The 26,070-nt window shown below is 38.6% G+C and overlaps 1 pseudogene; it reads right to left on the reverse strand.

Annotated features, from left to right (window-relative positions):
* Positions 1–26,070, reverse strand: part of LOC112779587 (general transcription and DNA repair factor IIH helicase/translocase subunit XPB1-like) — a 117,684-nt pseudogene that overhangs the window by 58,976 nt on the left and 32,638 nt on the right.

The raw sequence follows: 26,070 nt of genomic DNA on the forward strand, positions 1-26,070 counted from the left end.
TCACGATTTATTTAAGGCCTTTCATTCACCTAGTAGGGATAAGGCCTTCTCTTACGAAATCTCAATTCAACTATCCTCTTTGAAAGCTATCGCTAACCAAATAGAGTGACTCGAGGTCAAGCTTTCTCCTTTCTTCTTTCTTCTATAGTTTTCCACAACGCACTTGCCCCCTTACAGAGATGAATTGATCGATCAGATGAAGCAAAGCATCCTATTTAAGCATTTCATTCTTACCCTCTAGATCTCAGGTAATAGAATCTCATGACTAGAATGAGTTCTTAGTGATTGATAAAGGCATGAAGAGTTCCAACAACAAGAGAAAAGGAAGCTACCTACATATCCTCTCTTCTCGAAGGGACCAGGCTAATATAATAGAAGAATGACAAGTCTTTGTGGGCTTGAGGGCCCTTATGTTTTTGGCGAGGGGCAAAGTGGTAGAAGAGCCAAAGGTTAGGCCAAGTCATGTCTAGTGGGAAGAAGGCCTAGGCTAGTGTCTTCGAAGAGGCTCGACGGAAGCGGGCTCGTGATCATGTGGATCACCTTCTTACACAACTAAAAGGACAGATTTCGAGCCCTTCTCTGGGTTGTTTACGTTTTTTTACCTTTGATCCTCTCTGTAGCTACACAGAGAGGTATGCCTTGTCATAAATGTCACTCATAGTAGTGCACGAAAGAAAAGACTAAGTAAAGGCAAAGAAGCTAGCTAGACTGTTTGCCCCAATCTTCTTCTCACTTAAAGGGTGAGCTACTATGCTTTTCAATTGAGTGGCATTTCGCTCTGTGCCAATTAGTCACTCTGATCACTTATCCATGAGCAAGCGCTTTCATATAACTAATCCCTGGAGTTGGTTTGCTTTATTTATGTGAGGAGTCTTAGAAAGCTCTTATTCTTCCTAAGCCCTCTTCTCTACATACATTCCTGGGGTTGTTGGTTGCTTGGTTTGCTTAACAGCGGTTTGTTCTAAATCTCTATCGTCAAATAATATATCTAAGATAGAAGCCGCTCTGACGTTGTTCTCTTGTCCCTGATCTGCTCTGGGAACTAATGAGTTAAAGCAGCCAATTAAGTCTCCCAAATCCCATAGTTCAATCTATCGGACAAGCCTAAGTCATGAAGACAGTCTATTGGCTAACCCCTTAGGTCAGGAGTTAGGAAGAAAGAGTTGCAAGTAGCTAATCGAACTAAAGATAGAAAGAAAAGACTAGAGAATGAGCTGCCTAATCCTACCTCTTCCAATTCCCTGATCTGCAAAAGTCCCTTGATTCACTTCCCAGATATGCACCGGAAGCCAAGATTAAAGAAAAGCAAGATCGGAAAATTTTATCTCCAGCTGAAGAGATCTCCTCAGATTAACTTGAAAACCTAGACTTTATCTTTAGGTGCAAGCGCTTCATCAACTAAGGTAGCCCCCTTACCCGAAGTTACTTATTAGGGATCTGAGATCAAAAGAAACTTAAGTCATAGTCCAACAGAATCCTAGGCTGCTTAGTTCCATATCCCTTTAACATCATCCCCAAATGCTAGGAGAGGAAAGTATACACATAGCTTGGCTTCCTCTTGATCTCTTCTTGCTTGTTCTTACATGCCCGGGAAGAATGGCTAGTCAGTCTGAAATGTGCCTTCCTTGAAGAGGCAAAAGAGAAAGCATCCTCTCATTCTAAAGACTTTAATACAGCAGAGGCAAATGCCTTATCATCAACTATAGGTGAGGCCGAAAGCCTGATCTTCTATTCCCTCTCTGATCTGGGATGAAGATCCTCCACAGTCAAAGTTGGACCTGACATTGGGAGTTTCCATAGTATAGGTTGTGGTTGTAGCCCGTCAGCAGGAATTGTTTGCGAGCGAGTTGCAGTGACAGTTGGAGTTGCTTTACTTGGTAGAGTCTAGCATTCCCATTCTTCGGGCGACTTTATTTGCGTAAATAAGGAAGGGCATATCCAAAGAAAGGGATACCTTTTAAGTTAATCTAGGGAAAAAGGAAATGGCAAAGGGTCTTTTTCGTCTTTATAATGTATAGAATTTAGTTAGGATTAGACTTTTTAAGCATCGAAAGCAGGGCTCTTTTCCTAGATAGGGATTGTCTAATTCAAATCACGCCAAGAGAGGTTTAATCTTCTCCCGTATCTATATAACATTTGAATTTCTCTTCTATTTCAGTCTGAAATAATACGGAATGTCCGAAGCTCTTTTGAACCGTTTTAGTCGATATAACTTCCCACTTTTGAATTTTATGGAGTTAACATACATTCCACTGGTTACTCTGATTATTTATCGTGCTGTGTGCCTCAGAGGCCTCAATGTAGAGAATATGGCCGACAGGCTTATGGATCTCTGCTTTGATACGCTTAGAGAGTAAATTGAGAAAGAAATGGATCGATGCCTAAAGCTTTATTTTGGTCCCGACTTTATTCTTCTGGAAGGGAAGACACTTAGAGACATATCCTTCTTTGTTAGTGATTACGAGAATTTCGATGAGCTTTTGGCTATTCTTCAGAATCTTTCAGAAAGATGGATTAATAGTTTAGAATTTCTTCAGATTCTACAGCTTTTTTTATGGTTGAATTTGTCAGCGGTGTGAAAGGAATAGCGTTGAATCTTGAGAATGAGAATGTCGGAATTGGAAATCCCTTGACTTTGTTTATGCCCTTATGTTATGGCCCTTATCCAGTAAAGAAAGTGAGGCAGGCCAAGATTCCATTCGAAGTAACATAACAGGTTTCAATGTTGCACCATCTTCCACTCTCCTCGGGATCCGAAGTCTTTCGAGAAAAGGTCCCATCCTTCAATCTCAGGATTGGGTTGACCTGGTCAAAATTTCTGAAGTGGAGAAGGAAAGAAGAGCAAAAAAGGGGACTTGAATGGACAAAGCCTTCAACTTCCGTCCCACTTCTCTATCTGTTAAATCCCCTTTCTACTTAGGTGTAACCTTTGATAATTCGTCTTCCTAGAAATGCCTAAACCTTCGATCTAAAACCTTTCGACTTTGATCGGCCTAAGGAGGAGTATCGTGGTCTTATTTCCTCCCATCTCTGGAACTATAGGAAGGCTACACCCCTTTAGCTTCCTGGGTGAGCGCCTCTTGGCATATTTGACTTAACTCCAAAACCCCTCAACTCATGAACTCTAGGCTGGCTTGAAGAAAGACCTTCCAGGAGCTCTACATCACCCTATATATGATATGGGATTGATTGAGCCGGTATTCATGCTAATTCAATATGGGAATTCCTATGCACATACCATACATAGACAAATGAGCGGCTACCACATACGAAAGATTGAATAAAAGATCAAAGAGAAGGCCAATTTTAAGAAAGACCAACGACTTGTGTATTGATTTCCTACTATTAATTCTGCTCGGGATCCTATTCTGTGATCCCAGCGCCCCCTACGCTTACTAAAAGATCTCATTTCTTCATTCTCATACTCAAAAATGGCAACTCCAAGAACGACAAATACATTCTAAAAAGAAAGAACTCCATCCAATCCCTATCTTTTATGCTGATCTCAGCAAGCAGTACTAGAAAAAAAGGAGTGAAGGTTAGCAGACTTGGTTGCCTGCCACGGGCCCCTTTGAAACCAATTTTATGCTAATCTGAGATTGATTGATGGTAGTCTTCACTCCTATGTGAAGCGTGTACATATCACTCTGAATGCTGAGACCATTAGCTCTGCCCTTGGATGCACGGATGAAGGACCGAGGGTATACATGACTGAAAAATGGGATGCACAAGTTGGGGTCACATACAAGCAAGTTCTTCCACATATTTGTGAAAATCCGTCTGGCTTAGACGGCACTATTCCTACCCACAAAGCTCTTAGACCAACCAACTCACTGCTGCACCACATCATAACTCACATTCTGACCCATCAAAGTGGTTCATATAACAGGGTAACAATATCTGATTCTCTTATAATCTTTGCTCTTGTTACTTCATCTCCTATTTTATTTGGTTACCTTATGATTAGACACATGTGGGAGTCTGTAAAGAGTACCAAAAAGGCTAATTTACCTTATGGAATATTTCTCACATGTATTTTTGAGTACTTTAAGGTAGATTTGACAAATGAGAGTGTAGAAAATAAAGTATCAATGATCAAAGGAGGAGGAGCCATGAAGGGAACCAGAGGAAGGAAGTTCGTACCTTCGGATAGTGACTTTAAGAGTCGGCCTGAATCCTCCAAGGCAACCGAATCACTCAAAGAAATCCTCACTGAATTCTCAAACATGTCGGAGCTAATGGTACAATCCCATAGGGCGGCTCGCAAGCTAGCCTATGAAAATGAAAAGGCGTGGATCAGATGCAAGGATAAAGTGAGTCTGATGCTACAAAACTTTGAGAAAGAGTTGGGTGCTGCTAGTGACGAAGAGGCTGAGGAATCTGAGTTTCACCTATCTGATGATTAATCAAGTTTTTTAGTATTTGATATTGGCATGTTTAGGCTCAATTTGATACTGTATTTGTCTGTTTAGATACTGCTGAACCTATGACTCTGTGCTACACTCTTGATATTTTGGACATACTTTGGATATTTTGTTTCTCATGACATTTTTTGCAGGTGCCCCTTGATGCCAAAAGGGGGAGAAATTGGCTGAAAATTGAAATTAACAAAACAGGGGATGAAATTATTTTGAGGATTCATGATCTCCCTTGTTTCAAGTTTCAATAGTTTGTTGCTGCTGCTTGATGTTTGTGATTGATTTATCTTGGTAAAATGTTTGCTGTGTTCATGATGCATTTGATTTATTTGATTTACGTTGATAAAATGTTTGCTGTTTTGAATTATTTTTGGCAGTTCCTTTAAGCTGTGATATAAAAATAAAGTTTGATAATTGCTATGTGATGCCAGGGCATCTTGGCTAGTTTTACTAGCCATTTTTTGTATGCTTTAGGTTGGTTTCATGCATTTTCGTGGGAAATAGGCAAGTATTTGGGTGAAAATGCAATCATACTATGATTCAAGCAAACATTGTGAATTTTGAATGATTTCATGAGAATCATGCATAAATTGAATGATAAATTGGATGATGCATGTTCCCATGATTAAGAGCAAGACTTTGATGCACTTTGTTTGATTGATTTCAGGCCAAAAGAAGAAGAGAAGAGCCACGTTAGTGGCTACGTTAGTTACACTAACGTGGGCACTAACGTGGAAGGAAGGAAAGCCCCAACGTTAGTGAGAAAAGTTAGTGGCATTAACTTTGAAGAAGGAGAGCATGGAACGTTAGCAAGGAAGACCCACGTTAAGAGTCACGTTAGCTACACTAACGTGAACTCTAACGTAGAGACAAAAGGCACCAAGCAACGTTAATGGGAAAGGTAAGTCCCAATAACGCTTGCGAAAGGGGTACATGCCAACATTAGTGGAAAAAGTGAGTGCTACTAACGTTGGCAAAGCAAAAAGACCCACGTTAACAGCCACGTTAACTAAGTTAACGCGGTAGTTAACGTGGAAGGAAAGGTATATGCCAACGTTAGTGGAAAAAGTGAGTGCCACTAACATTGGCGAAGCAAAAAGACCCACGTTAACAGCCACGTTAACTAAGTTAACGTGGTAGTTAACGTGGAAGGAAAGGGAGATGCCAACATTAGTGGAAAAAGTGAGTGCCACTAACGTTGGCGAGGCAAAAAAGACCCACGTTAAACGTAGGCAAAAGTCCCACCTGGCAGCCTGACCATGCCTTCTTCAAACACGCATAACTTGAGCCACAAAGCTCCAAATGAGGTGATTCCAGTGGCATTGGAAAGTAGGATTCCAGATCTTTCCAAGAATATATGGCATTACATGATTGACACTAAATTTGAGGGATAAAACCTTCCCCGAAAGTGCAAAGATGAACATGGTATCAACCTGTAGTAAGGCCAACTGACCTCTTCACCTTCCAAGAAGTGTAACTCGAGTTTTAGAGCTTCAAATGATGCGCTTTTAATAGCGTTGGAAAGTAGACATCGAAAGCTTTCTAACAATATATAATAGTATGGGGTGGACATTGATTTTGAGCTCCAGAACTTGGGAACATTAAGCCCCTGGTCGCTAGCGTTATCGGGACTCACGTTTTCCATTAACGCTAGCGACTATGCCAGCGACCATGTCCACTTCAAAGGAGTATAACTTGAGTTATAGAGATTCAATTGAGATAATTCCAGTTGCGTTAGAAAGCTGACATTCAGAGCTTTTCAAAGATATATAATAGTCTATAGTGGGCATGAAATTGAAGCACAAACAAGAGGCATCTTTTAAGCCCCAAAAACACCAACTGGGCAGCATTTCACCATGGGCCTCAAGGACCACCCAACCTCAAGGAAGCAAGCTCACAAGTGTCAACCAATCAAGGCCACAAGAAGCATCTAGAATAGGAATTTTCATTTAAATGTAATTTGCTTTTAATTTCATTTTGTAATTTAGGAGAGCCTATATAAAGGCCTTAGTTTGTACATTCAAAAGGGAGGCTGGAACACAGAAATTGGGGATTGGAAGAAGGGTCTTCGGACTCCCTCCCCTCACACACTTTTCCTTCTCTTTCTTTTCTTTGTACTTTTCATTTATGAATTTGGAAGTTTCATTTTCAGTTTTATTCTTCATCTTTATTTTTCTGCACTTTCTTTCTTTTCTATTTTGGTAGAGCAATGATCAACTAACTCTTTCCATTGGGTTAGAGAGCTCTATTGTGATACAATGGATCAATATTAGTTTTCATTCTTCTTCTTCTATCTTTTCTCTTGATTTTACTAGAGAGCTTTCGATCTTCATCCAATTGGGTAGTTATCTTGGAAAAGAAGCTATTCATACTTGGATTTCTTCTGAACCTTGAAAGAGGAATGAAGAGATCATGCTAGAAATGCTTTCTCATGCTGAACCAAATTGGGTTTGGATGGATATGTGACTATAATCCTACCAACACTTGATTTGGGAATGCATGTGGTATAATCAGTGACCATACTTCATCTCTTCTCATGAGCAATTGACCAAGGAATTGGCTATTGATCAAGATTTGAGAGATTGAATTCCAAGGAATTGGGATCCAATCACTTAAGATTGCCAAGGAGATTAATGAATGCATTGATTGAGGAAGAAGATGAGAATGAACTTGATCTGGAGGATTGCAATATCTCTTGATCCCAATGTTCATTTTATTTTTAGTTCTTACATTTACTTTCTTGCCATTTTACTTCTCTGCACTTTATTACTTTCTTTACTTTTATGCCATTTACATTTCCTTATTGCTTATCACTCCAATATGATTTGTCTAACTAGGATAATCAATTAACCATTGATTGCTTAATCCGTTAATCTCTGTGGGATTCGACCTCACTCTTTTGTGAGTTATTACTTGACGACAATTTGGTATACTTGCCGAAGGGAGATTTGTTGAGAGACAAGTTTTCCGCGCATCAAGTTTATGGCGCCATTTCCGGGGATTAATTGTGATTAACAAACTACCGGTTGATTGATTTACTAGATTAGACACGTTTCTTTTATTTTTGTTTTCTTTTGTTGCATTATTTTCTTTTGCTAACAAACTGTTTGTGATATTGCCTCACTGGGAATTTCCTCATTTGTGACAAGGGGAATTCCAAATCTCTTTTATCTTGGTGATTGTTGTTGATACAAAATATTTTGTAGAAAAATGGAGTATAGATCATCCTTTGGTCAATCAAATTTCAGGGGAAACTCTCCACCACCACAGAATGATTCACTTCGCTATGCTCATGGTGGATGGGAGTATCAAGAACATGAAATGGGGTGCTTCCCAGGGTCACAAAATGGTCCATATTTTGATGACTTTAAGCACTACTCAAGCTGTGCCTGGGGAGATCAGAACCAAAGAAATTTCACTCATTCATACCCCATTCATCAGGAGCCATCATCCTTTAATTATTCAACCTCACCTCCTAGCTTTGCACATCAAAACCCTTCACCACTTGGACATGCCTCAACACAAAATTCCTTTTCACATCCATATAATTCATCTCACCACTCACACAATGCATTCTATTACACACAAAATTCTTCTCACAGTCCACAAAACCCATATCATTACCCACAAAAGTCATACCACTCTCAGAATATAAAACCACAAAACAACCAATTCCATTCACAAAGTAGCCACCCTCAACCTCCAAATTTCACCCCAACTGCACACCCTCCCCTCGAGGATAAGCTATCAAGGATAGAAAACCTACTGGCAATGCTCTTGGAAGAATCTAAGGACACTAGGACTTTCCAAGAGGAAGTAAAACCCATTATGCAGAACCGATGGGTTGCCATTAAGAAGCTTGAGGCACAAGTTGGATATCTATCAAAGCAAATCCATACCCATAATTCCCTTAGTGACATCATGGCAAACCCAAGGAAGGAATCAGAAGAAAAAGAAAAAGAGGCACCCATACCAAGTGAGATTTCTATGAAGAAGGAGGAGGTTGTGAGAGTATATAAGCCTAAGGCTCCATACTCATAGAGGTTACTAGTGGTGCCAAATGAACACGCAAACTCACTCCCAAAAGACTTAATGCAACATCATGTAGAAGAAAGGGAGGAAGTCAATCAAGGGAGCCCACACTCCAATGAAATAGAGAGTTGCATAGAGGGTGAGTTCATTGAACTACCAATTTAAGAAGCACTTGATGAAGAGGATGCTCCAACCATCATACAACACCCAAGTCCTAAAATTAAGGTGGTGAAGGCAATCAACATGAGCACTAAAAAGAAGATGGTGACCAAGAAAAGAAGGACAATATCCATGAAAAAGAAAAGGTCAACCAAAAGCCATCCCACCCCTACCCCAACAAGCAAGTCTACTCAAGCTAACAACAAAAGAAAGCTTGCCGGGGAGAGGCACTCTAAGCAAGGGGCATTAACTGTCTCCTCTTTCATCTTGAGGTCATTCCTCTTAACAAACTGGAAGAAGAGGAAGAAAGTCATGAACAACATGTCAAGCTAATGACATTAAAAGAGCGCTTTTTTTGAGGCAACCCAACCGTAGGTAACATTTCCTTGCTTTGCTTAGTTTACTTTCAATTAATTGACATATGATTGCATTCTAAGTTTGGTGTTGCCATGCAACAATTTGATTTTCAATCTTCACTGGGTACTTGCAACATTCTAAATTGAGAGTGCCATACTAAGTTTGGTGTTGCCACTTATCTTTCATGCAAAGTACCAAGCACACTACTTATTAATGCAATCAAAATGTCTCTGTTTGTATCTCTTGTGCCTTTATTGTATCATTAATCTTGCTTGCTGAAACACATGCGTACTCACACCTCATTCTAAGACATTCATGATCCATCATAGACCCCATCACCACTGTTTTAATTGTTGCTTGAGTATAAGCAAGCATTCTAAGTTTGGTGTGAGAAGGGGAAGAATAGGAGGAAAAGGGCAACAACAATGAAGATGAACTACAAGGTGGTAAAGTTTCTTTCTCCTCTTACTCATTTTCAGCACTTTAAATTGCATGATTGTCTTCTATTTTCTTTGTATGCATGTGTGATTACTCCTTGTGAATAAGCATAATTTGATATTTGATTTGTAACATGTTGCTATGATATCATGATTATCATCTTGAGTTTTACTTGCACCCAATCTCTTTAAAGAATGCAACAAAAAAATTAATCTTTCTGAAAGGAAAATATTGAAGAATTTTATAAATCATGGGGCAAGCAAAAGATTAAGAGGAATGGAGGTTCTGATTGTATGATTGTGTATTGAGGTTGCATGTTTGTGAAAACTTGCATGGGAGCTCATAGACAGGAAATGAAATTTAGAGAAGTATTATGGAATTTCTTAAACATCTATTGATCCAAGAAGCAGTAACAAAAGAAAACAAAAGAAAAAGAAAAACAAAGAACAAGCCCAAGGCTCTGAGCATCAATTTCTAGGAAGAAAAAGAAAGAAACAAGAACTCAAAGAGTTATTGTCCTAGTTAAATGCTTGTGGTGGATTTGTATCAAAGAGAGAGGCTTGAGCAAGTAAATCCTAAAGGGTGCTTCAACACCTAATACCTTAGACCAACTGGTTTGGGAGTATTGATTGAAATCTTATCTTAAAAAGCCGCTTTGATACATGACACCTAGAGTCGAGGCCAAGATACAAAAAGAAAAGAAAAATGCTAGAAAATAAGTGCTGCTTCAAGGTGACAATCTATAAAGAGACTTCCATAATATCATTTGAATGAAAGTCTTAAGATCTAAGACTTCCAAAATGTGAGGACTAATGAGCATTGGAATCCTTGCATAAGCATACAAATTAGAGTTCACCCCACTGTCACTTATTCACTTCACCCACTAAGGCATCATAAGCAATTCTTCAATATATTCCAATTAAGAGAATTCTTTATGCATAGTTCTTTTCTTGCTTGGGGACAAGCAAGATTTAAGTTTGGTGTTTTGATGCCAGGGCATCTTGACTAGTTTTACTAGCCATTTTTTGTATGCTTTAGGTTGGTTTCATGCATTTTCGTGGGAAATAGGCAAGTATTTGGGTGAAAATGCAATCATACCATGATTCAAGCAAACATTGTGAATTTTGAACGATTTCATGAGAATCATGCATAAATTGAATGATAAATTGGATGATGCATGTTCCCATGATTAAGAGCAAGACTTTGATGCTCTTTGTTTGATTGATTTCAGGCCAAAAGAAGAAGAGAAGAGCCACGTTAATGGCTACGTTAGTTACACTAACGTGGGCACTAACGTGGAAGGAACGAAAGCCCCAACGTTAGTGAGAAAAGTTAGTGGCATTAACTTTGAAGAAGGAGAGCATGGAACGTTAGCAAGGAAGACCCACGTTAAGAGTCACGTTAGCTACACTAACGTGAACTCTAATGTAGAGACAAAAGGCACCAAGCAACGTTAATGGGAAAGGTAAGTCCCAATAACGCTTGCGAAAGGGGTATATGCCAACGTTAGTGGAAAAAGTAGTGCCACTAACGTTGGCGAAGCAAAAAGACCCACGTTAACAGCCACGTTAACTAAGTTAACGTGGTAGTTAACGTGGAAGGAAAGGTATATGCCAACGTTAGTGGAAAAAGTAAGTGCCACTAACGTTGGCGAAGCAAAAAGACCCACGTTAACAGCCACGTTAACTAAGTTAACGTGGTAGTTAACATGGAAGGAAAGGGAGATGCCAACGTTAGTGGAAAAAGTGAGTGCCACTAACGTTGGCGAGGCAAAAAAGACCCACGTTAACTTCTACGTTAACTAAGTTAATGTGGAAGTTAAGGTAGGCAATAGTCCCACCTGGCAGCCTGACCATGCCTTCTTCAAACACGCATGACTTGAGCCACAAAGCTCCAAATGAGGTGATTCCAGTGGCATTGGAAAGTAGGATTCCAGAGCTTTCCAAGAATATATGGCACTACATGATTGACACTAAATTTGAGGGAGAAAACCTTCCCCGAAAGTGCAAAGATGAACATGGTATCAACCTGTAGTAAGGCCAACTGACCTCTTCACCTTCCAAGAAGTGTAACTCGAGTTTTAGAGCTCCAAATGATGCGCTTTTAATAGCATTGGAAAGTAGACATCGAGAGCTTTCTAACAATATATAATAGTATGGGGTGGAAATTGATTTTGAGCTCCAGAACTTGGAAACATTAAGCCCCTGGTCGCTAGCGTTATCGGGACTCACGTTTTCCATTAACGCTAGCGACTATGCCAGCGACCATGTCCACTTCAAAGGAGTATAACTTGAGTTATAGAGATCCAATTGAGGTGATTCCAATTGCGTTAGAAAGCTGACATTCAGAGCTTTTCAAAGATATATAATAGTCTATAGTGGGCATGAAATTGAAGCACAAACAGGAGGCATCTTTTAAGCCCCAAAAACACCAACTGGGCAGCATTTCACCATGGGCCTCAAGGACCACCCAACCTCAAGGAAGCAAGCTCACAAGTGTCAACCAATCAAGGCCACAAGAAGCATCTAGAATAGGAATTTTCATTTAAATGTAATTTGCTTTTAATTTTATTTTGTAATTTAGGAGAGCCTATATAAAGGCCTTAGTTTGTACATTCAAAAGGGAGGCTGGAACACAGAAATTGGGGATTGGAAGAGGAGTCTTCGTACTCCCTCCCCTCACACACTTTTCATTCTCTTTCTTTTCTTTTTACTTTTCATTTATGAATTTGGAAGTTTCATTTTCAGTTTTATTCTTCATCTTTATTTTTCTGCACTTTCTTTCTTTTCTATTTTGGTAGAGCAATGATCAACTAACTCTTTCCATTGGGTTAGAGAGCTCTATTGTGATACAATGGATCAATATTAGTTTTCATTCTTCTTCTTCTATCTTTTCTCTTGATTTTACTAGAGAGCTTTCGATCTTCATCCAATTGGGTAGTTATCTTGGAAAAGAAGCTATTCATACTTGGATTTTTTTTTAACCTTGGAAGAGGAATGAAGAGATCATGCTAGAAATGCTTTCTCATGCTGGACCAAATTGGGTTTGGATGGATATGTGACTATAATCCTACCAACACTTGATTTGGGAATGCATGTGGTATAATCGACCATACTTCATCTCTTCTCATGAGCAATTGACCAAGGAATTGGCTATTGATCAAGATTTGAGAGATTGAATTCCAAGGAATTGGGATCCAATCACTTAAGATTGCCAAGGAGATCAATGAATGCATTGATTGAGGAAGAAGATGAGAATGAACTTGATCTGGAGGATTGCAATATCTCTTGATCCCAATGTTCATTTTATTTTTAGTTCTTACATTTACTTTTCTTGCCATTTTACTTCTTTGCACTTTATTGCTTTCTTTACTTTTATGCCATTTACATTTCCTTGTTGCTTATCACTCTAATATGTTTCGTCTAACTAGGATAATCAATTAACCATTGATTGCTTAATCCGTTAATCTCTGTGGGATTCGACTTCACTCTTTTGTGAGTTATTACTTGACGACAATTTGGTATACTTGCCGAAGGGAGATTTGTTGAGAGACAAGTTTTCCGTACATCACTATGGTTCTAAATGATCATGCTTGATCAGAAATATTTTCCTTGCTATGATTAATTTGCTCTGATTTGTCAATTGGAAAATATTTTCAAAACAGCTTGGACAACTACCTCTTGAAAACATCAAAAATATTTTTTATTGATATGTACACAATTGCTTTGTATGAGCTTGAGCAGAAAATTAAATTATTGATAACAAATGAGTTTTGATTATCATTCAATTCTGCTCATAAATCAAGCCATTCAACATTACAAAATTATATATGTTGAATAACATTGTTGCCTTAGGCTTGATAAAAATTGTTACAGGTATAAAGCTTCCCTTGGTAAAATAGCGTATGTTTAGGGAGAGCCATGTGACAATTGGAAAGGGGGAGAAATTCAAATATTCAAAGGGAGTACTCTATACTCAAATCTTTAATTTCAATTTTAATAATGTTTGTCATCAAGGGGGAGATTGATGAGTTTGGAAAACTCTAATTTAAATTGATGATGATCAAACATTATTAACAGCAAAATTATTAATTTATTTTTGATCAATATATGTTAATTAAAATAATTTTTGCCGTGTAGTTTCCTTTTTGGGCCGAACAGAAAAGAAAAAATAAAGCAAGCCCAATGGAATAAGTCTTTTTTCAGCCTTGATGAGATCATGGTGGCTGAAACAATATTTTTGTTAATTAGGCCAGCAATTATGATACAAGCCCAATTGAGAGTCTTAGTATGAGACCAAATATGCTTGGTCCGAAGATTAAAAGAAAAGAATGAAATAGTTGCAATGCTTTCAACGGATACCCACTTTCATCATATGTTGAATTTCAAAATTCATTTAACTTGTATTAATTGTCTTAGAAACATGAGAGAGATTGTCATTGATATGATTGATGGTATTAAGGCTACACGCTACTCAGGAAAGGAAAAGCAACTTCTTTTCGATTAATTTGTTCAATTCATTTAATTGCTTTTCTTCTAATTGTTTCTCCTCTCTCATTCTTTCTTTCTTCTCTTTTGGTCATTACACAGCACACCATGGAAGGTAAGCCTAGCCACCGAAGAGAGGAAGATGCACGCTACAAGACCATCAAAATGATGGCAAGAAAAAGCAAACAAAAAGTATGCTATGGCTAAGATTCTCATTCACTTTTGGTAAGATCTTGTGATGAGATCTTGGCTTCTCCATATCAAAAATGGTTGAAGAAGATTTCAGCCAGCAAGGAGAAGATCTTTGGAGGGATGGCTTGTCTCTGATCTTGCTCAACCACCACAGGAGGTAGCTACAGTGGCTAAGTGATGAAAGAGGCAGAGATAGGAGCAGATGAAGCTATCATCATCACGAAGCATCAAGGGCCAGAAGTTCATCTTGTAGAGCAAGAAAGGATGAAGGGCTCAGATTGATGAAGATTGGTGACCAAGGAAGGACTAGAGGTAATTGCATGTTGGGTTTTGCATGGGTTATCTCTTCTCTCTCTCTGGCCGAACCGGTTCTATTTTGAAGAAGAAGAAGTTTAGCTTGGTTTGTTTGGTTTCAACCTTGAAGGCTTCTCCCTACAAGTAAGGGTGAACAGTCAGGGTTTGAGGCAAGGAGAAAGTGTGAGAGTGCAAGGCATAGAATTCTCAGAGCTACCTAAGCTAACAGATTTTCTTCTCCTTTAATGTATACTGTTTTATATTTTTCTATTTAATTTTGTCATGTCTTGAGTCTCATGGAAAAAGGCAAAAAGTGAGGTTTGTATGAAAAAGTCATAGAGCAAAAAAAGGCAAAGAGTGCGAAATTAAAAGAAAAAGCCATAGATGTCCTTAGAGTTCCTTTGTACATCTGTGTTGTGTTTCATGATTCTGTGGGAATCCCCTTGTAAGTTGGGTTAGCACTTTACAGTTGAAACTTGGTAGTGACCAAGTCAAGTTCAAGATTGGGTTTAGAATTCTGGACTTGTCCCAGATAGGAAGGGTAGTTCTTAGGGAGAATTGGTGTATGTAATCAAAGATGATTATAGTAAAATTCCATCATTGTTATGATGGAGACTGGATGTAGGCTGCATTGCACTTAGCAGCTGAACCAGGATATATCTCGGTGTTATTTTCCTTCTCTTCTACTCCATTTTCTGTTTCTGCTGCACAGGAGACAAAATCGCAAAATATCTCGTGCCAAGTGACGAGACAAAAAGAAAAGTCTCGTGGCTAGGGACAAGACAAAAATCTCTAGAAGTTGTTTCAAAGACAAGCAAGTGTTCTAAAGTGAAAAGGGGCTAAGATTCAACCCCCCTTCTCTTAGCCACTGAAACCATCAATTGGTATCAGAGCTTGGTCTCAAAGAGATCAAGCTTTGCAGCTTGGAGAAAAGATCCATATGGCAGAAAGCAGTGGCTCAAATCTGGTGTACTACAACCTTACAGAAGGACAGTCAAGCAATAGACCTCCTCTTTTCAATGGTAAACACTATACCTATTGGAAGGAGAGAATGAAGATCTTTGTACAAGCAGTGGATTACAGACTGTGGAAGATTATCCTGGAAGGTCCTCAATTCCCAACCACCACAAGTGTTGAAGGAGTAGTCTCTCTCAAACCTGAAGCAAGATGGACCGAAGAAGATAGAAAGAAGGTGGAACTCAATGCCAAGGCTGTCAACTTACTCAACTGTGCTATCAGTTTCGAGGAATACCGACGGGTATCACCAAGCACAACGGTAAAGAAAATTTGGGACAAACTTCTAATCACCCATGAAGGAACCACAATAGTGAAGAAGACCCAGATAGACATGTTGAACAGAGAGTATGAAATGTTTGCAATGAAGGAAGGAGAATCTATTGATGAACTGTTCGAACGGTTCAATATCATCATTGTTGGCTTAGATGCTATGGGAATAACACATTCTGATTCTGTGCTTGTGAGGAGAGTTCTAAGATGCCTTACAAAAGAATGGGAAACAAAAGCATTAATCATTTCTGAGAGCAGTAGTTTAGATTCCATGACATATGATGATTTGAGAGGAAACTTACTTGCTTTTGAAAATACTTATTTGAAAAAAGATGCAAAAAAGAACGGAATTGCTTTTACATCTGTGATTAACCCCCTGGATGATGGATCCAGTGATAATTCTTCTGAAAATGAGTTTGTGTTGTTTGCTAAGAAATTCAAGAAAATGATGAAGTCCAAGGAGAGAGGTAAAGGAAGCAGCTTTAGGAAACAAAGAAAGGATCTCAGCAAAGTTACATGCTACAATTGTAAAGAAACTGGGCATTTCAAGTCAGATTGCCCTAAGTTTAAGAAAGAAGAGAAGCCAAAAAGAGGAAAGAAAAAGGGGCTGATGGTATCATGTGAGGACTTGGAAAATGACTCAGACAGTGATGAAGAATCCGAGACCAAGTCACAACCATGTCTCATGGCAGATAACATAGAACAGGTAGTCTTTTATAATCCAAACACTGAAGATTTTCATCTTATGATAGACCACCTTTCTGAAAAAATAAGATATTTTTTGCTTGATAACCAAGATCTTGAACAAAAAATCACCATTCTTAAAGCTGAAAATGATTTTCTCAAAGAAAAGCTAAGGGAGGCCGAAACTGCTACTAAACTTGTTGAAGAAAATAAGCAGTTAAAAGCTCAACTTAAAAGCTGTGAAAGTAACCATTCTGTTGTTGCATATGTAAACTATTTTAAACAGAATGAAGAGTTGCTAAAAAAGATCAAAAACCTTGAAAATGACCTAGCCAAGTTCACTCAAAGTTCTGAAAATTTAAATCAAATTTTGGCTAGTCAAAAACCACTTTTTGATAAAGTTGGCTTGGGGTTTCAAAAGACTTTCAAATCTATTGAAAAACCTTCTTTTGGAAATATTGCTTCATCTTCTAATGACACAAGGTTTCAAAATCCAACCTACTTTAACAAAACAGCAACTCCAAGGTTTTGTAGACTATGCAACCGAATGGCCACTTTCCCATTCAATGTTTCTTTGGTGAAAGGATGATTGGTGATAAAGTTTACAAAGTTGTTTTGATTATAATGGACTAGGACATAAGAGATGGTTTAACATCAAAGGATCCAAGAAGATTTGGATACCTAAGGTCACTTGAGCTTATTTTGTAGGTGTGCCTAGCATCCAAACAGAAGGAAAATATGTGGTACATGGACAGCGGATGCTCTAGGCACATGACCGGAAAGACAACTAATGACCCTCATTCACTACCCCCTTTTAAAAATTTAGTGAACGAGTTCCTTTGGCAAGCGCACCAAAATTATCGCCAAGTAATAACCCACAGTGGAGTGGGATCGTATCCACAGAGATTGGCAAACCCAAGCAGTTTTAATTGATTGATGAATTAGTCAAGCAGATCAATAATAGGGTGAAGTGTAGAATTGTAAATGGCATAAATGTAAATGACTAGAATGTAAAGAAAAATAGTAAAGTGCAAAAATGGAAATTGCAGAATGTAAATTGCTGAATCATAAATGACTTGAATGTAAATGGGAATGGGGAATTGCTGAAGGTAAAATTGAACTATAAAGAAATTGATAGATAAGAATGGGGGAATTCATTGAGATTGGGAGATGTTGCCTCTTTGGATCAAATCTAGATTAGATATTCTTCAATCATGTAACTCACTGACTTCTTGGCAATCATGATTGATTGAGCCCCAATCCCTTGGAGACTCAATCTCTCAAATCTTGATCAATAGCCAATTCCTTGGTCTAATTGCTCATGAGAAAAGATGAAGCTTGTTCCCTGATTATACCACACACCTTTGTAGATCCAGGTAGAGGGGGGATTATATGTCACGTATCCCATCACCAAAACCCATAATCTACTCAAATGTGAGAAGGGATTTCAAGCATGGTTTCATGTTTCATTTCCCAAGGTTCCCATGAAACCTTGTATTCAATCTCTTTCCCAAGATAATTGAACACTAAGCATTAAGAACGAAATTTCTTCTAGCAAATCAAGAGGAGATGAAGAGAAGAAGAATTTCACTATTATCAATCCATCAAGTACAACAGAGCTCCCTCTCTCAATGAGAGGGAAGTTAGCTACTCATAGCTTAGAAAGTACTCAAAAATGGAATGTAAAAGTGGATCTAGAGCTAACTGCTTAACCCCTTCTTCAGTACTCTCTTGGGGTATATATACTACTCCTAGTAAAAATAAAAGAATTACAAAAAGTGAAAAAAGAAAATTACATTTTGGAGGGAAAGAGAGCACTCAATAAACGTGACCCCTTAGCTGGCGTGTGGCTGGCGCTTCTCAGGCGTGTCACGTGCCCTTCAAAATGGCTTTGGTGCCACGCTCAATCCCTCAAGTGGCACGCTCGTCCTTCTTTCAACCTTGGTGTGCCACGCCTTTGAACTCAAGTGGCACGCCGAAGTGGAATTCTCGTGTTGGCGTGCCACGCCTTCAAGCTCAAGTGGTACGCCCTTTGATTTCTCCACTTTCCTTGCCTCTGGAAAATTGAACTAGCGTGCCACGCTGATAAACCACTATTTTATGGTTTATCTTGTGCTTAATTGAGTGGATTTTATCAATCTTTCATACATTTATTCATATGATTTGCATGTTTTACAATTCCTTCCCAGAATTTGTTCTATGATTGAAAACATGCTTCTTTGGCTTTTATTTTCTTTTATTTAATCCTCTCTTATTACCATTAGATGCCTTGATATGTGTGTTAAGTGATTTCAGGGATTACAGGGCAAGAATGGCTTAGAGGATGGAAAGGAAACATACAAAAATGGAAGGAAAGCGTAAAACGGAATTTTGGAGAAACTGGCATCCACGCGATCGCATGGATGACGCGACCGCGTGCCAAGAGCGAAGAAGCAGCGACGCGGCCGCATGACTGACGCGACCGCGCGCCTAAAGGAGAACACCTATGACGCGACCGCATGACTGACGCGACCGCACGACAAAGAAAACTCCAATCGACGCGACTGCGTGACCCACGCGGACGCGTGACAGAGGCCACGCACCAGAAATTGCAGAAAACGCTCATAGCGGATTCTGAAGCCTTTTTTGGCCCAAATCCAAGTCCAGAAGGCATAAACCAGAGGTTATGAAGTGTGAGAATGCATCCATTCAGGGAGTCTCCGATTTTTAGTCACTTTCCATGATTTAGGTTTAGTTGGAGAGAGGTTCTCTCCTCTCTCTCTTTAGGATTAGGATTTAGGACTTCTCTTAGTTTTATGAGCGACTCTCACTCCCAGGTTCAATGTTCTTTTACTTTACATTTATCTCTTATTTTCAGATACTTGAATGCTTATATTAGTTATGTTGCCTATTTGGCTTATGCCACATTCATGATGATTTTCTTATTTAATGATATTTGAGGTATTTCAGTTTAATATTGCTTTCTTTTGTTTATGCTATTGATTATTCCCAATCTGAAGACATTTTTTATTCCAGCAGATTTAATTTCTTTTCCTTTTGGTCTTGGTTAAGAAATCAGAAACTCAGGAGTTATCTTAGCTCAACATAATTGATAACTGTTATCTTATCTAATTGAACTGAACTTCAATAATCCCAACCTTTTCTTAGAAAATAAATAGGATTCGAAGGTCAACTAATTAGTCCCTTGACTTTTCTTTGCTTTAGCAAAGGTTAACTAAGTGAAATTAAGATTCAACTTTCATTATTATTGATAAGAATAACTAAGTCTGGACTTCCAATTTCTCATACCTTGCCAAAGGGTTTGCTTTACAGTATTTATTTATTTTAATTGCCATTTAAATTATCTGCCATATTCATTCCTTACTCTCAACCCCAAAATACACTTTTTCATAACCAACAATAAGAACATACCTCCCTGCAATTCCTTGAGAAGACGACCCGAGGTTTAAATACTCGGTTATCAATTTATTTAGGGGTTTGTTACTTGTGACAACCAAAACGTTTGTACGAAGGGATTTCTGTTGGTTCAGAATCTATACTTACAACGCAACTTTATAAAATTCTTTACTAGCAAAAATCCTAACGTCAAAAATGGTGCCGTTGCCAGGGAATTGCAAACGTGTGCCTTATTATTGGTTATTGTAAATATTTTTTATAAAGAAAAAAAAATATATTTTTTCTTTTACTTGTTTATTTGTTTTCTTTCTTCCCTCTTATTTCTGATAGCTATTATGAATTCTCACCCCGAGTTTGGTTCTAATTTTGTTGCAAGGAATGGAAGCTATAACAGGACTATGCATCAAGGTCTAAGCAATCAAAGATGGATGGAGCCACGAGGATCTGATCAACCCTTTAGGCAACAACATCCTACTAGATATCACAGACAAAGACCATTTTACAATGCATGCCCAACTGATAGATTTGATGGACCGCCTTGTAGCTACCAACAAGCCCCACCCTGTGCTCAGAGACCATCCTTTCAACACAATCTCAATCCACCATACTCACAAGCTTCTTTTCACCATTCACTACCACATGATCCTTATCCACCCCAACACCAATCCAATTACTCCAGAGAACCACCACTCCCCCATACACCATGCCCATATCCATTAAAGCCAGAATCACAGGTTCGCCTCAAAGAATCAATAAACCAATTTAATGCAACCCTTCATCAACTGGAGCAAGCAATAAATCAATTATCTTCCAGATGTTCGGACACTCAACAGAATCCCATGGCTTCATATGGAGAATCTAATAAAGAATGTGTTGTGGAGAAGACACGAGAAGCTCCAGTGGACAGCATAAAGCCTAACTTCATACTGGGACAAGTAGAGGATGCTGTCATTATAGAGGAGGAAGAGTTGGTTGAAGATTTAGGAGATGCTGAACCTCCATGGGAACACAGAGTCATGGAAGACTCCGTCAAGGATGCTACAATTGACGCTGAGGAGGATTTTGCACTGCCTCCAATGCAAATATCTTATGAAGAACTGGACCGAATAACCCAGGACATAAATTCCCTTGATGATGATAGTCACAAGTCAAGTTCTCTTAGTAATGAACTTGCATCCGCAAGTAAATTCTCTGAGGTCGAAGAATCTTCCCCAAGTGAACACGAAGAAGATGCAGAGGTAGATTTCTCTCAACCTCCAATCTATGACTTAAGCGATGAGGAAGACATAGAAGACTTTGATCAGGATGATGTTGCATTTGAAGAATCTTGCAAGGAAGTGGAGGAACCCACAGAAGATTACCAGGGAGCGGAACTTACAGAACCACTGGAAACACCTACCCCAAGGCCATTACCACCTAATACAAGCTTCAAGTGGGTAAAATCCTTAGCTTTAATCTTTACTTTTCCACCTGAATATGGTTTGCTTGAAACAGATGGCCAACTTAGAGCTCTCTACGGCTTTAAGAGTAAGAGGAAAATGGCTCGTACTCAGAGCTAGTGCACAACGTTCAAGAAGGTTCCACACTTCAACTCGAAGTGCAAGGAGTCAAGCTCAATCGAATGGATCTCGGAAGACGTTTGGTCACCTTGGTGAGAATATAACTTCTGAACCGCCCGAATGGATGCATATAGATCCAAACAAAGGCTGATTTAAAAGCGAAGTCTGGGATCCTGGAAAATATTCTGATAGTCGTCATCCCGGGAACCTGAGCATATGTCTGAAGCTGCTCAGAAGCTTTACATGCTTAGTTTGGGACCTCGGAGGATGCTGGCATTCCAAACACTGGTGGAGATTCCTGGATCAGTACAAGCACAAGCCGCCATGACAAGGAGCTCACCAAATGTTCAACTTAAGGACTTTAACTAAAAGTGCTAGGTGGGAGACAACCCACCATGGTATTATCGTTTCTTCTTCAGTTTGAATTTTTGTCTATTTTTGAGTTTTGATTGAACCTGGAATCATGCATACTTGCATAACATTCATATTAAGCATTGCACTCTGCATACTGCATTAAAAAAAATTTCGCACGCGACGCGGCAGCATTGCTGACGCGTCCGCGTCACTAGTGCGTTGGGTAGAAAAGAATTGAACAGAGAGTCACGCGAGAGCGTGGCTGGAGGCGCGCCTTTAGCATAATTTGACCCCACGTGACCGCGTTACTCACGCGACCGCGTCATGTGGGAACTTTAGCCTCCCACGCGACCGCGTCACCCACGCGGCCGCGTGCCATGAAAATCGACGTGAAAAGGGTGCATAGCCGAAAGTTATGCTGGAGTGGTGCTGGACTGGTGCTGAAAGCACAACCTTACCATGCGGACGCATGGCTCACGCGTCCGCGTCATATCCCCATATTGGCCACTCACACGATCGCGTCGACCATGCGATTGCGTCATCCAAAATTTGGCAAAATAAGATTTTGAACAGAGAGTTGTGCGAGCGCGAGGCTGCCCTCGCGCTAGTAGCATGAATTGTGTCACGCGACCGCGTGACCGACACGACCGCGTCAATCAGTATCAGTGAAAGTCGTGCGATCGCGTGCCCCACGTGTCCACATCGCTTGCGCCGCACATCTTATCCTAATTTGCCAAATATCTTATCTTTTCTTCCCCAATCCTAATTTTTTCCCTCCCTCCTTTCTTACTCACTTCTTTCCCTTCTCATTCTTCTTATCTTTCATTTTATTTATTTGCATATTCCATTCATTGCATTTTAATTTGGTATATATTCTTCCTTCTTTTCTAAATTCATTATTTTTCCTTTGGTGTTGAATTTTCTTATTTAACTGTTGCATCTTCTCTTGAACTATTTTGAGTGCTTAGTGACTTGTTTTATTCTGGTTAGGTAATATTATTTATATCAATGTCAATCTTTTATACATGTATCACTTTTGCATTATCATGAATTTATATTATCTCTCCTTACCCACACTCTCTTCCCTCATTTTTGCAAATTTTTACATTATTGATATGCCATGTGTCTCTACTATTTTCTCACTTGCATGTTGTAGCTACCATGTAATTGAGATCCCCATTATTTGGCATTAACCCACCCAGACTTTATTCATATTCTTATTTTTATTTCTGGGTTACTTTTTCTTTTTTTCCCTCTTCTTTCAAGATGGCCACCACAAAGGGAGAGGAAAAGCTTCTTACTGGGGAGACAAACAAGTTCATCTGCTCAATCTTTAGAGAAAAGCATCAGTTGAAGCAACCCGTCCACCTGCACATCTTAGCATGCACCGAGGACGGTGCAATCTTTAAGTGTGGGGAGGTCGATACCAATCTCCATGGGTTAGTTACTCTTCTATCTCAACACCAATGGTTTATTTTTCTTGTTAGTTGCTGCATTTGCATATTTAATTACATATTTATTTGATTTTGTGCATTTAGTTACTACTTGGTTGAAGTAATATTTTCTTTTTCAAGAAATTTTTATAGTATTTCACTAATTTAATTTGAAAAATTTGTGTTAAACTTGTTTGGAAGTTGTATTTGGAACATAATTAAAAGCTAGAACACACAACCTGTGAGACTTTGAGCTTATTTACATGGTTACATTGTTTAACCATAAATATTTTATTCTTGTGTGTTTTCTTCTCTATGATTGCAATCTTTACTTTGTTTCATTCTATATGTCCATTATTTAGTGTATTTACATGCTTGCATATGATTGAGGCCATTATTTGTTTTAGCTCACTTATCCCAAATAAGCCTACCATTTAAATTACCTTTGTTAGCCACTTTGAACTTTTTTATCCCCTTCTATTCTATAACCACATCACTAGCCTTAAGTAGAAAAACAAATTAAATATCCTAATTGAATCTTTGGTTAGCTTAAGATAAAGATTGTGTATCAACTAAGTGTGGGGAAACTGTGGGAACATGGGTTAATAAGGGAATGTATCATGTTTCTAATAGTGGGAATTTGGGAACCTACTCATGAAAAACCAAAATAGAAAAAAAATTCCATGTGCATTGACAATGTTATGTTTATTTTTATGATTCAAAAAAAATTCAATAAATAAGGGGACAAAATTACCCCAATGTTAAGCTTTAATAGAAAGATCAATGCATATGTGATAAAAGTAAAGAAATATCAAAAGTTTGGTATATGAGTATGTGATACAAAAGTGGAAATTATGGGTAGCTAGGCGTGATTTAAGAAGTTATATAGAGTGTGTGTGTGTTTATGTGAGAGCTTATGTTAGTCAAGGATTCAATTTATAGCTCACTTAGCCATACATATATCCTCACCGTTGCCTTGGCCCCATTACAACCTTGAAAAGACCTCATGATGTTTGCATTAGTACATTAAATACTTGTTGATTGGTTAGATGAAGAACAAAGTTTAGAAAGCATGACTAGGGAAGAATAAAGTGATTACCCTATACACTAGAGAGACTAGAGTGATATACATAACCAGTGAGGGTTCAATGCTTGATTCTATGTTCCCTGCTTTCATAAGCTATCTTCTTACAAGTTTACTTGTCTTTCATTGTATAATTTGAATTAGTGGAATTGATTCATATTTGTCTTGAAGAACTTGCTTACTTTTAACCAAGTAGATAGAAACATTTTTTGCATTTATATAGATAGGTTGCATTTCATACATTTTACCATTCCTCTTCATTCCTTTATAGCTTCTCTTGAGCTTAGCATGAGGACATGCTAATATTTAAGTGTGGGAAGATTGATAAACCACTATTTTATGGTTTATCTTGTGCTTAATTGAGTGGATTTTATCAATCTTTCATACATTTATTCATATGGTTTGCATGTTTTACAATTCCTTCCCAGAATTTGTTCAATGATTGAAAACATGCTTCTTTGGCTTTTATTTTCTTTTATTTAATCCTCTCTTATTACCATTAGATGCCTTGATATGTGTGTTAAGTGATTTCAGGGATTACAGGGCAAGAATGGCTTAGAGGATGAAAAAGAAACATAAAAAAATAGAAAGAAAGCGTAAAACAGAGTTTTGGAGAAACTGGCATCCATGCGATCGCATGGATGACGCGACCGCGTGCCAAGAGCGAAGAAGCAGCGACGCGGCCGCATGACTGACGCGACCACGCGCCTAAAGGAGAATACCTATGACGCGACCGCATGACTGACGCGACCGTGCGACAAAGAAAACTCCAATCGACGCAACCGCGTGACCCACGCGGATGCGTGACAGAGGCCACGCACCAGAAATTACAGAAAACGCACATAGCGGATTCTGAAGCCCTTTTTGGCCCAAATCCAAGTCCAGAAGGCATAGACCAGAGGTTATGAAGTGTGAGAATGCATCCATTCAGGGAGTCTCCGAATTTTTAGTCACTTTCCATGATTTAGGTTTAGTTGGAGAGAGGTTCTCTCCTCTCTCTCTTTAGGATTAGGATTTAGGACTTCTCTTAGTTTTATGAGCGACTCTCAATCCCAGGTTCAATGTTCTTTTACTTTACATTTATCTCTTATTTTCAGATACTTGAATGCTTATATTAGTTATGTTGCCTATTTGGCTTATGCTACATTCATGATGATTTTCTTATTTAATGATATTTGAGGTATTTCAGTTTAATATTGCTTTCTTTTGTTTATGCTATTGATTATTCCCAATCTGAAGATATTTTTTATTCCAGCAGATTTAATTTCTTTTCCTTTTGGTCTTGGTTAAGAAATCAGAAACTCAGGAGTTATCTTAGCTCAACATAATTGATAACTGTTATCTTTGCTAATTGAACTGAACTTCAATAATCCCAACCTTTTCTTAGGAAATAAATAGGATTCGAAGGTCAACTAATTAGTCCCTTGACTTTCCTTTGCTTTAGCAAAGGTTAACTAAGTGAAATTAAGATTTAACTTTCATTATTATTGATAAGAATAACTAAGTCTGGACTTCCAATTTCTCATACCTTACCGAAGGGTTTGCTTTACAGTATTTATTTATTTTAATTGCCATTTAAATTATCTGCCATATTCATTCCTCACTCTCAACCCCAAAATACACTTTTTCATAACCAACAATAAGAACATACCTCCCTGCAATTCCTTGAGAAGACGACCCGAGGTTTAAATACTCGGTTATCAATTTATTTAGGGGTTTGTTACTTGTGACAACCAAAACGTTTGTACGAAGGGATTTCTGTTGGTTCAGAATCTATACTTACAACGCAACTTTATAAAATTCTTTACTAGCAAAAATCCTAACTTCACACGCCTACAGGTTGGCGTGCCACGCCCTTGTTAGGTGAATGGCCCCTCTGCCTGGCGTGCCACGCCA

Source organism: Arachis hypogaea, chromosome 3, assembly GCF_003086295.3.
Source record: "Arachis hypogaea cultivar Tifrunner chromosome 3, arahy.Tifrunner.gnm2.J5K5, whole genome shotgun sequence".
Lineage (NCBI taxonomy): Eukaryota > Viridiplantae > Streptophyta > Magnoliopsida > Fabales > Fabaceae > Arachis > Arachis hypogaea.